The 12,817-nt window shown below is 37.0% G+C and overlaps 1 protein-coding gene across 6 annotated transcripts in view; it reads right to left on the reverse strand.

The window, feature by feature from the left end:
* The window catches only part of znf469 (zinc finger protein 469), a 1,011,390-nt gene that overhangs the window by 369,745 nt on the left and 628,828 nt on the right, over positions 1 to 12,817 (reverse strand). For 5 of the 6 annotated variants that reach the window (XM_087995831.1, XM_087995832.1, XM_087995828.1 and 2 more), the window contains exon 1: positions 10,569 to 11,298. The exons of the other annotated variant lie outside the window; for it this stretch is intronic. The gene's annotated coding sequence lies outside the window, so the exon portion shown is untranslated. Of the gene's footprint in view, positions 1 to 10,568; positions 11,299 to 12,817 lie in introns of those variants that run through there. 6 annotated transcript variants of the gene reach the window in all.

The following is a 12,817-nucleotide window of genomic DNA, read 5'->3' on the forward strand; positions in this document are numbered from 1 at the left end:
CAGAGGACAATTGAGAGTAAACTACATTGTTGTGCACCTGGAGTCATATGTAAGACAAACCAGATGTGAATGTGAGAGTTCTTTCCCTGAAGGACAGCAGTGAACCATTCGTAAGTGCTGTGAGAAAGTGACTTCATTCTAGCCTTGAGGTTGGACTCTTGGTGCAGAGAATTTATTGTTTTTTGCATAAGTTTTTCATCTATGATATTTCTGCAGCTCTATTTTATCTCTTCTATTAGTGAAAGAATGTGCATGTGTGGTAGGAATTAACAGGAATATAGCTCATGTTTGCATATTAGGAATTAATAATCCACCTTACTACTTGTTAAAATGTAATTTTGTTTATAATATATAGGTTTTTATTTTTTGTTTATTGATGAAACCTGATGTAAGCTTCTTTCATATAAGATAGTGGTCAAAGTCAGATCAATCAACCATCTTAGTTATAAAAATGGTCGTTTACACATTCATGACAGAACATGGAATAGTGGAACGAGGTCTAATGTGCTCATCTTATGGGGGTTTTGACAACTGTATCACACTATCAAGTCATATTTTTAATACTGGTACATTTTCTGTTGGAACTTTGCAAATTTAATTTAATTTCATTGCTGTAATGCTTTTTAAATGAAGTAACAGAAGTGCAATGAGGTTATTGCAATTGTTGTGGGTTACATGGGTTTCAAAATGCGTTTGATGAAATGGCATACAATCAGCTCATCAGCAAGATTAAAGCCAATAGGATAAAAAAGTTACTGGGTCAGCTCAGATATGAAGTGGACTGAGTTACAGGGAATAGGCAGCAATTGTGAATAGCTGTTTTTCAACTGGAGAAAGCTTTATAATTGTTTTATAATGGGATTTTTTAATAAATTAGTATTATGGCCACTGCCTTTGTTATCCTTATTAATGATATGGACTTTTCAAAATTTGTAGATGATGTAAAGCTTAGAGGTATTATAAACTTCAAAGAGAATAGAGAAAAGGCTTTACAGAATGTAGACAAAATGGATCAGCAGCAGTTAATGCAGAGGAGTGTGATGTGACACAGTTGGTCCAAAGAGGAAAGGCAATGCAAAATAAAGAATGTAATTCTAAAAGGGTGCAGAAACAGAGGCACCTGTGAATACATGTACAGAGATTGCTGAATGTGAAGGGCTAGTGAAAAATTGGTTCATAAAACACACAGCATCCTGAGCTTTATAAATGAAGGAGTGGAATACAAAAGTAGACAAATTATTATGAAGCTTAATAAAGTACTGGTTAGCCTATACTGAACTATTAAGTCCAGTCTGGACACCCCATGTTAGGAAAGATGTGAAGACTTTTGAAAGGATGCAGAAAGAGTTACAAGAACGGCTGCATGGATGAGGGACTTCAGTTACATGGATCAATTGTAGAAGCTGTGCCCCTATATTATCTTGAGAAGTAAAGGTTGAGAGGAGATTTGACAGATGTGTTCAAAATCATGAATGGTCTAGACAGAATAAAGAGATACTGTTCCTATTAGCAGAAAGGTCAAGAATAAAAAGGACACTAAATTATGGTGAGTAATATAGGAATCAAAGGCAACAGGAGGAGAACCCTCCTTATACAATCCAGAATATACCACCTGAAGGAATGGCGCTGATAGATTCACTCATGCCATTCACAACAGAATTGGATAATATTCTAAAAATAATAAATTTCCAGGGCTGAAAAGAAAAGGTGAATCAGTGGGACTAGCAGAATGTTCTTCTGGAAAGTTGGTAGAAATATGATGTACTGAATGACTTCCACCTATCCATCTTTATACACAGTGTGTCCTAAAGCAAATGCAGTGACTATAATCTAATCACGCATACTGGGCACAAGGAGAGTGGGTTACTTCCTCTCTCCAGTATGTCACAACAATTAATATACTTCATTGTTCCAATTATGAGATTTCAAAGATTGGTATGATTTTGTACTCTTTAATGAAAAATGAAAAGAATTCTGAACTCTGGCAGCAAATTTGGGTAATTTGGATATTAAAGACTAAAGAAGATTTAGATTGTTTCACTAGCTAACAAAGGTGCAAGAAATTCATATTTATAGACAATGGCAAAAAAAAAGCCAGGATGCTGCTGGACAGATTGTAGATCTTCAAGATCCATGGAAAATGTTAAAAATATCAAGCTCTAAAAGGTTATATTTTGAACTGTACATTTGATCCCAGGAAAGGATAAAATTTTGCTCCAAAGGATAGTTAATTATTAGCCCTACCCAAATATAAGGTGCATGTAATTCATGTTGCTGTATTAACGGGCTTACAGATGGGAAGGAAACAATAGAAGCCATTACGATATTGGGTTATAAGCTGACCCAATCACAGCCAGATTGGTCTACTAAGATCTAGGAGAGAGAGGGAATGGCAGCTAGAGACCAAAAATCTTCAGGTTCACTGTGCTAGAATGGGGATGAGAGCTCATGCTCAGATCGGAAAGTCTAAACATAGGAGTACACAGTTAATAGTGCTTTTAGTAGGCTAACTACACTAAACATCTTAAAACATTAAGTCTTATCAGGTCATCTGTTCAACTATTAACTAGAAATTTGATTTTTCTCAAAGTATTAGTTTTTACAGAAATTACAACACCATAAATATGCTATTCATTGTAACAATGTTCTGCTCTTTCTTGTATAGTGCTCAGCTACATCAGCTTTCCTGCACCAAGGACATCATCAACATCAGTAGCACAACTATTGCCAACCAAAAGCTGTTAACTGAAAGTTAGCAGCTTTAAAATTGATTGTGGATGTAGCTTAAATTGCAGTAATGGTCTGCTTAAAAAGGATGACAATATTGGAGGTGTTAATATCAGCCCTCTACTCATACATGAAATATTAACTCTTGTACATACCTTGCAATTGTCCAATTGCATTAAGAATTGTTCAACTCAAAACAATTTTAGCTTGATCCATAGCTTTCATGAAACATAATTTCTTGCCTACTTGGTTCATAAAGTGGAAACAAAATATTTTAGTGAACAGAAAATTGGTCTGAAGCACAAAAGTTTTTGGTTTTGTTCACCCATGAAATATGGGCATTGCTGGCTGTCCAGCATCTATTGCCTGTTCCTAGTTACCCTTGATGAGACTTCATAGCAATCGATACAACTGAGTAGCCTGAGCCTCATTCCTGATGAAGGGCTTATGCCCGAAACATCAATTCTCCTGCTCATCAGATGCTGCCTGACCTGCTGGGCTTTTCCAGCACCACACTCTCGACCCACATTTCAGAGTCAATCTCATTGCTGTAGGCCTAGAGTTACATGTAGCGAGACCAGGTGAGGATGGCAGATTTTCTTTTCCGAAGGGGAGTGAACAGATTGGGTTTTTGCAACAATCAGCAGTGTCATTATTGGATTTTTAATTCCAGTTATTCATTGTATTTCAAATTACACCATCTGCTGTGGTGGGATTCAAACTCATGTTCCCAGTATATCAGCTGGTTTCTGGATTAATAGTTTAGCAAAAATACTACTAGGCCATTGATTTTGAAACATTACAGTGGGGAAACAATGTGTTCTTAAAACGAGCATTGCAAAGTCACAATGCAGCTTTTATTTTGTTGTCATAATGCTAAATTATAGCAATAAGGCTTAAACTTACTCCCATCCAAAGGAATGTACTGACTTCACATCGAGAAATGAAGGAACACATTTTCTATCATTATGCTGCTTAATTGCTGCAACTTTCAACAAGACCATTATTTTCAACAAGATTGTAATACCAGTCATTTATATCTCATTAGGTAGTACACACTGTTTGTGTTAATTCTGTGACAATCATAGTTACTAAAGCAGGCACAATCTAAAGAATTGCAGAAAAACACATTAGCAAATTGTGAAAGTCAATGGAAAAATGTCATTTTCAAAAATGTATTATGAAAACCCATTGAATTCTTGGGTAATAACAATTCATAAGGGACATTTTCCCAATATCAAAGGTATTTTAAAAAATGTATCATAATCCATATTATGCATCTATGCTGCTTGCAACTCTTTTGCTCTTGAACTATAACAAACTAGTAACATTAGGATAATTTGCAAGTGAGTTGAAAGTCACCAAGGGCTTAGAAATTAAATCAAATTAAATACAATTTTATATTCTTCACCAGAATTAATGATGATAATATTCAGTCTTACAATATTTATCAAAAGTGCAATGCATTTTACAAAAAAAACAAATTCACGAAGAATTGTAATGGAAGGCTTTCACCTTAACCAAAAAGCATGTATGGTGTTACAGTGAGGGATCTTCTATGACAAAGACGAATTAACTAGACCACAGACAGTTAATTCTATAATAATGAATTTTCTTGTCAGAATTTTCTCAGGTTACAGGTCCAGTTGCAACAGTAAAACAAACTTGAATCAACTGGACAGTTACAATTTTAGCACTCTTTAAAATTACTACTGATTTCCAAACATTCTGATATTCAAGTGAGGGCTTGGCCATTGGAATTTCACTTGCTACCTAATTGTATAGGTGCTCAAATGTCAAGCTCGAATATGTTGTCATTTTAATACAAGTTTACGGAGAGCACCACAAAATGAGGAGCATTACTTTTCACTTAGAGCTCATGGTCCTGATCAGTCTATTGTTGATAAGCACCAAGCAGAAGAGGGTGATTCCTCAGAATGGACAATTGCATCTGATTGCATCACTTAATACTCAATGGCTAAATTAGTGACCATTGCTAAAGATAATGATGAGATGGGAAGGAACAGGTTGGTTATCTGCCCCTTAAATTGTGCTGTTTGGTCCAACAAAATGCAGAGAGATGAGATGAGATGAGATTAGATTGGGGGGGAGGAAAGAGGGATTAAAAAAATCTTCTCCGAAGAAGGATTTTTGCAATCAAAACTATATATACCAGTCTGACTCCACACTATAATGTAATGCTAAGAAAAACACAGTATATTGGCTATAGGTTAATTCTGGAATTTGTTACATAACTGTACAGATGTGGGTGGAACTGGCAATCTTTTACATCATCAATCACTCATTATACACTATCTATGTGTTGGTGTAGACAGTGAATACTGTGTTTTGTTCTTGAACAATCTATGAAACCCATTGTTTATCTTCAGTTGTGTCACAGAATACTTTTAATAATATCTACTAAATGAATAAATTATCTGTTGTATTTTAACAATTTTCCATACTTCTGTAAACCACAATTCACTGTTAATTCAGTAGACTACTCAGACCTCTACTATGTTATGCAAATGGACATTCCTCTAGTGTGAACATAATTAGTAAACGTTAGCATTTGGCTGAGGGAGGCATCAGTGCAAGCCTGATCCTGTTCACAGACATGACAAGCATGCACTGCCCAGCAGGAGCCACTGGATAGTAAGTGAGTTTGAAAGCCATTCCCTGCTTTGCTGGATCAAAAAGGACAAGCTGTAGGAAATTGTAGCAGCTCCACATCTTGCTACCTGAAACCAACAAAACTTAGATCAGGCAGAGTACTAAATGTGGAACTTCTTTGGTTTCATATAATTTTGTATATTTAGCAACAAATCCATTCTCTTACTGAATGGTTTGAAACTCACTATTTAAATCTGGGAAAGCAATCATTTTCCTTTGTGGATAAACCAACCCTACCAATGTGGATAAGAGACATTTCTAATTACATCCTGTGTTCCATTCTGAAGTATTAATTTGCAATAACACCAGATAGGTCAGTTTAAACGACTGTACTGAATTGTTATGTTAACTTACCACACCTCTTAAATTGGCTAAAATATAACTACTACTGTCTTTAGGCACCAAAGCAATCTTTTCACCAACAGCAGAAAGAATTATTTGCACACAATACAAATCAACCATCTTCCACACCCAAATCCCGTTCTCCTAAGATTACATTATCAAAGATGTGGAGGTGGGGATATTGGACTGGGGTGGACAAAATCAAAAATCACATGATATCAGGTTATAATCAAGCAGGTTTATGTGAAACCACAAGATTCTGGAGCCGTCGCTCCTTCCTCAGGAAGCTAGTCTTATCAGGGTGGGGCACGAAGGGAATAATGTTGGAAATAGATATTGCCAGTGAAATCCTAACGAAAACCATTGGCTTTAGCTAGTTTACCATGCACCTGCAGCACTGTGTTGGGACACAACAATTTTAACTGTCAGACTTCATTGACATATGCTAATCCTAGTGGACAGAAAGTGGCTGACAATCTCTAAAGGATCAAGCAGTCATCAGCAGACTACCTGGAAAGTGTGAATGAAGGGCTTCTCTGAGGGTTTCATGAGAAAGGAGCAGGAGGCCTAATCTGCCACGAAGCCACTCAGTTCAATGTTAATATTTGATGGCATCAAACTCAAAACAACACTTCTGAATTAGCAACTCCTCAGCTTTGTGCAGCTGGCTTAGCTGCCTGTTCAAAGTCATATACTAAAGTTGCAAATTGTATTGTCTAGGTAGCTCTTTGGTGCAAAAGTATCTCAAAGTAATTTAATTGCCCAACCAATTAAAATCTCCAACACAATCTTATTTTTATAATCAAATACTTCTGTGACAAATAAACTACATTCTTCCACACCTGAGCCAGTACAATATTATTTGTACAATGGTACAGAGATATTTCACCTATAACCTGAAGAGCACATTAGGCAAGTTAATCTCGAACAATATGTATTTTTCCATGTGGCGCCGTTTCTTTGGAAGTGTTTGTAATGGGATAACTATCTGGCTGGAATTAACTTCAGTAAAAGTGGCTGAATAGGTTTCTATACAGAGATGTAACATTGAAGCCATATTCTGCAAAGCTGAAAATTCATGACAACTGGAGCTTTGGATCCACAGATCAGAACATAGTTGCCATTCATTTACTCTCAACAACTAAGTATGTAATTTATGTTCCAAAACAGTGAAGGAGGTTTATGCAAGTCAGAATGAACTTATCATATTCAATTTTGTAATTTACACTTATTGATTCACTGGCCAAAAGGCATGAATAGAGTTATGTTCCTTTAAATCTGATAATAGAACATAGTGTTTCATGGTTCATCAATTTATTGGAGGTTACAATACAGCCTTAGGTCTCGAATATGAGTTCATAGAACATAGAACATTACAATGCAGTACAGGCCCTTCAGCCCTCGATGTTGCGCAGATCTGTGAAATAAATCTAAAGCCCATCTAACCTACACTATTCCATTATCATCCATATGTTTAAGCAAAACATGTTTATCCAATGACCATTTAAATGCCCATAAAGTTGGTGAATCTACTACTGTTGCAGGCAGGGTGTTCCATGCCCTTACTACTCTTTAAGTAAAGAACCTACCCCTGACAGCTGTCCTATATCTATCACCCCTCAGTTTAAAGCAATGTCACCTCATGCTAGCCTTCACCATCTGAGGAAAAAGGCTCACTGTCCACCCTATCTAATCCTCTGATCACTTTGTATGTCTCTATTAAGTAACTCTTAGCCTTCTTCTATCTAACAAAAACAGCCTCAAGTCCCTCAGCCTTTCCTCATAAGACCTTCCCTCCATATCAGGCAACATCCTGGTAAATCTCCTTTGCACCCTTTCCAATGCTTCCACATCCTTCCTATAATATGGCAACCAGAATAGTAAACGATTCTCCAAGTGTGGCCGCACCAGAGTTTTGTGCAGCTGCAACATGACCTCATGGCTCCAAAAATCAACCCCTCTGCCAATGAAAGCTAACACACTGTATCAACCTGGGTGGCAACTTTCAGGGACCTATGTACATGGACACCAAGATCTCTCTTCTTATCCACACTATTAAGAATCTTACCATTAGCCCAGTACTCTGTACTCCTGTTACTCCTTCCAAATTGAATCACCTCACACTTTTCTGCACTAAATTTCATTTGCCACTTCTCAGCCCAGCACTGCAGCTTATCTATATCCCTGTGTAACCTGCAACATCCTTCCACACTGTCCACAACTCTATGCCCTAATCCAGGTCATTTATAAAAATTGCAAACAGCAATGGCTCCAAAACAGATCCTGAATTCCAGGATAAACATTTCTTATCAACCACCACCTCTGTCTTCTTATAACTAGCCAATTTCTGATCACCTTCAATCCCATGCTCCTGTATTTTGTGCAATAGCCTACGATGGAGAACCTTATAAAATGCTTTACTAATATCCATATACGCCACATCAACCGCTTTATGCTCATCTACCTATTTAGTCACCTTCTCAAAGAATGTAGTAAGGTTTGTGAGACACGACCTACCCTTCACAAAAACGTGTTGACTATTCCTAATCAAATTATTCCTTTGATGATTATTAACCCTCTCTCTTATAATCCTTTCCAACAATTCACCCACAACGGAAGTAAGGCTCATTGGTGTCTAATTATTAGGATCATCTCTACACCCCTTCTTAAACATGGGGACAACATTTGCTATCCTTCAGTCTTCCTGCACTATTCCTGTAGACAATGACAACATAAAGATCAAAGCCAAAGGCTCTGCAATCTCCTCCCTAGCTTCCTAGAGAATCCTAGGATAAATCCCATCCGGCCCAGGGGACTTATCTTTTTTCACACTTTCCAGAATTGCTAACACTTCCACCTTATGAACCTCAATCCCATCAAGTCTAATAGCTTTTATCTCAGTATTCTCCTCAACAACAATGTCTTTTTCTTGTGAGAATACTGACGATAAGTATTCATTTAGCACCTCTCCTATCTCCTCGGTCTCCACGCACAACTTCCCACTACTGTCCTTGACTGCCCTGATCTTACTCTAGTCACTTGTTTATACCTATAGAAAGCTTTAGCGTTTTCCTTGACTCTACCTGCCAAAGACTTCTCATATCCCCTCCTGGCTCTTCTTAGCTCCCTCTTTAGGTCCTTATTGGCTAATTGTAACTCTCAAGCGCCCTAACTGAGCTTTCAGGTCTTTACATAAGCCTCCTTCTTCCTCTTGACAAGAAATTCAACTTCTATTGTAAACCACGGTTCCCTCGCTTGACCATTTCCTCCCTGCCTGGCAGGTACATACTTAACAAGGGCACACAGTAGCTGTTCCTTGAACAAGGTCCACATTTCAATTGTGTTCATTCCCTGCAGTTTCCTTCCCCATCCTATACATCCTAAATTTTGCCTAATCACATTGTAATTGCCTTTCCCTCAGCTATAACTCTTGTCCTGCGGTATATACCTATCTCTTTCCATCGCTAAAGTTCTGCAATAATTAAAATTTTCAACCATAACAGTCTTTTTTTTCCATTTTCCCAGAATATGCCCAAAATATAGCTGTAACAATATTTTGTCTTATTTACTGTATGGACTTATTCCAGGTTGGTGAGCATTCACAGTAGTCTCATAATAATGTCAAAATGAACCAACTTGCATGGTGCATCACAGTCCCACTAATAATACATCAGAATATGAAGCAACACAAATATAACTTTATAAACAGAAAAAGGATACAAACCATGTTTGGTTTCATTTTGAAGACGTTGTGAGCAATATGAACATTTTTAATAAAATAAGATTGATCAATTATACAGGATAGATAAAAGGAATCCTTCTGCTAAGTACATCATCCTAAAACAACTGTGATTATTCAAGTTAATTGTTAATTTCAACTTATTTGTATGCCATTTCAATGTAAGTATCCACCTCAAATAAGAATTCCATAAGAAATGTTTTCCACAGATAGATCTTTCTTACAGAGCAGAATATAGCTGACCCTATTGCCACCATCCACCAACCCCACCAGATCGAGTTCATGAGATCACAATCCCTATGATTGTTTCTTCAAAGCTTATTTCATATGCTTGTACATGCCGCACATCCCTCTACTTTGGAGGCAAGTATCGGAAAATTGCAAAACGCATGAGGAATTGAACACAGGACACAACCTTCACACTATCATCTATCATAGTAGAACTGCATGCACTGTAAGCATCCAACCGTACAAACTTAGTACGTGAATCCCTTGAGTTTATGAATTCAAGTGCATCCTCCTGAAATAGTTTGCAGTAGACAGCTTTTACTTTGTAATTGGATAATGATATTTTGGATCCTAAGTTGTATTTTTTATTTATACAGGTATATTTATGAACTACACAACAGTGTAGCTCATAAATATAGGTACAATCAATAGGTCTGTAGGATGTAAATATGACAATAAAGCATTTACTCACAGATGTCAAGTTGCAAGAATTTTCTTGTTCTGTCCACAACCCTGTGCATTTCTGCTAAGCCCATGCAGCTAACCAATCTGTATCTAATATTTTAAGTTAGGCTACTGTTCACTTTAAATAATAACTGATTCTTTAAATATCATCTTCATTTTTTGATTGTGTTGTTTTATTCCACGGCTCTGTTATTATCTCAGACCAAATTATGGTTCTGACACATTTCCTACAGATTTAAAAAACTCACAAGTCAACGTAGAAACGAAAACAGCGTTGCATTTCTGAGGTTTGGAAAAACAATTAAATTATTTTTAAATGTCAAATGTTCCATAGCAAATCTGAAACTTTCCAACATTCCACAGCAAACAAAAATAATTATGAAAGAATCCTCACCTGGTGTTTTCTGTCACTTCAAGCATAATGCTGCCCTACTAGCCTGAGCTTATTTGTAAAGCTTTACGCAGATCCCCAATCCTTTAAGACTCATTAGAATGCAGTCACGCACCAGAAAGAAACAGTGCCGTGGAACAACAGCTTACACATTCCTGTAAGGGCTCTTGTCTTTCAATACTAAGACTGGAAAGCTGATCGATTCCAGTCGAGTTTCCAACTGACTCGAACCTGGCTGGATCGTAGACACACCTGCGAAGACGTTACCGAGGTCGGATAATATATTGTGTCAAAGAAGCATTAAGACCATGGATCGCATCTGCTGATGACATCATCTTATTACCATCTTACTGACAACACTCACTGCCTTTCAGTGATACTGTGGATTTGTGCAGAGAAACACTGGAGTTTAAAGATAGAAATTTCGGATCATTGCAAGTAGTTTTTATCTTTGAACTAAAAAAGTAAAACAAAATCAAAAAATTATCAATAATTAAAAAGAAGTTATATAAATCAAGTCTTTCAGTCTGCACACAGGAAAAGTCCTGACTGATGAATCATCAGCTGCTGAAGCCAACAGTACAATTACTGACTAACTGCTGACATGGCCCAGCAGAGAAAAAAATGATTTACAATTGTTTATTCTTTACAGATTTACACAATTTGTCCCAAAACTTACAAGGTTCCTTTGAAATTCTGTACAATCCTTGAACAGGCTGTGGCACAGATATGTTGGAAAGGAAAATTTTGTTTACACACACTGAATTTATTTGGCTTGATTGCTAGAATTTATGGGTTGTTCTTTATAAACAATTTAGGTCATTGGATTTGGGACACAATCCGTTATTTAGAAAACTGCTTCATGAGGAAGTATTGCTAACAATGAAAACTTTGAAAATAGAGTAAGATCATGTACATGGTAGAGAGCAGGTACCTTACACAATCAGGTGTACAATTTGCAGTGCTAGAAAGGAAGATGAAAAATTGAGCAAGTAGAATTTAGGCATATTTAGTTTCTAAATTGCCTATTAGTTTTTATGTGCTTAAGCATTTTTCCAGCTTTCATCTCACTAAAGGACTAGAACTGATACAAAAATGTTCAAATGAATATCTCCGTTTTAATTACTAATAGGTTGAGGGGTTATGGAGAGTGAGCAGGAAAATGAAGTTGATGCCATAATGAGATCAGCCATAATCCTGCAATCTTAAATGGTTGAGCAGGCTTAGTTCTTAGGTTATAATTTCTCAGTTTATGACTTACTATTACAGTTTCTGCCCTTAAAGGTCAGGGGAAGCGCTACATGTGCTCAAGCTCTAAATTTTGCATGTTTTTTTTCGCAATGCTTGCAGTATTTAGCATGGAATCAAAGAATTTTACAGTGCATGGAGAAATCAGTATTACTTGCTCTCCGAGCAATGGCTATAGTTCAAGTGGTAGGTCTCTCACTTTTGAGTCTGAATGTTGTGGTCCCATTTTAGAAACGCAAGGACATAAACCGAGAATGACACCACAAAAAAGTACATTTCCATAATAGTCATCTTTCAGATGTGATGATCATGAAAAATAGACACAGGAGTGAGTAAGCCATTCAGCATTCGAAGCATACTTCGCCATTCAAGATCATGGTTGATTGGATTGTGACTTTTTTGTTCCTGTTCTCCTATAACCCAGTGCCCCTTGCCAAACAACGATTTGTCTCACCCAGTCTTCAATATATTCGATAATCTAGCCTCCACTCTAGCTGTGTAACAGAATTCAAAAGACCGTTTGAGAGAATAAATTCCTCCTTATCATCTTAAATGGATGACCCTTATCTTTAAGTTGTGCTCTCTCTGGTTGATGTAAAATAAACAAGACAATTTGGGAAATTTAAAAGCTTTCAACTGATTTTTGAATCAGAATATTTTCCCTCACTATCAAGTTTACCTAAATAAAAGCTGTGTTATACCATTCACAGTTTTTATTAATATCTCCACATGTGGTCTATAGTAGAGACTGCATGCATAGCTATGGAGGTGGTATGGAGATTAATGGGAGCCATATGCGGGGGCAACTGGAAGGCATAAGTTAACAATTGTTTTGGTATGGAGCTCATCAGGAGCCCTGAGGGTGGTTGGGGTGGCAAGAATTGGTTTTAGCTAATTATTAGCTAATTGGCATGAGGTTATGGGGAGGGGGGGGGGTGTTGGTGAAGTGTGAGGAGCTGTGAAGGGGGAAGATTAGAAGGTCTAATAACTCTGAAACAATTGTA

The sequence above is a fragment of the Chiloscyllium plagiosum genome, unplaced genomic scaffold (assembly GCF_037043375.1).
Source record: "Chiloscyllium plagiosum isolate Xiang-an unplaced genomic scaffold, Cpla_swu_hap1 HiC_scaffold_17, whole genome shotgun sequence".
Lineage (NCBI taxonomy): Eukaryota > Metazoa > Chordata > Chondrichthyes > Orectolobiformes > Hemiscylliidae > Chiloscyllium > Chiloscyllium plagiosum.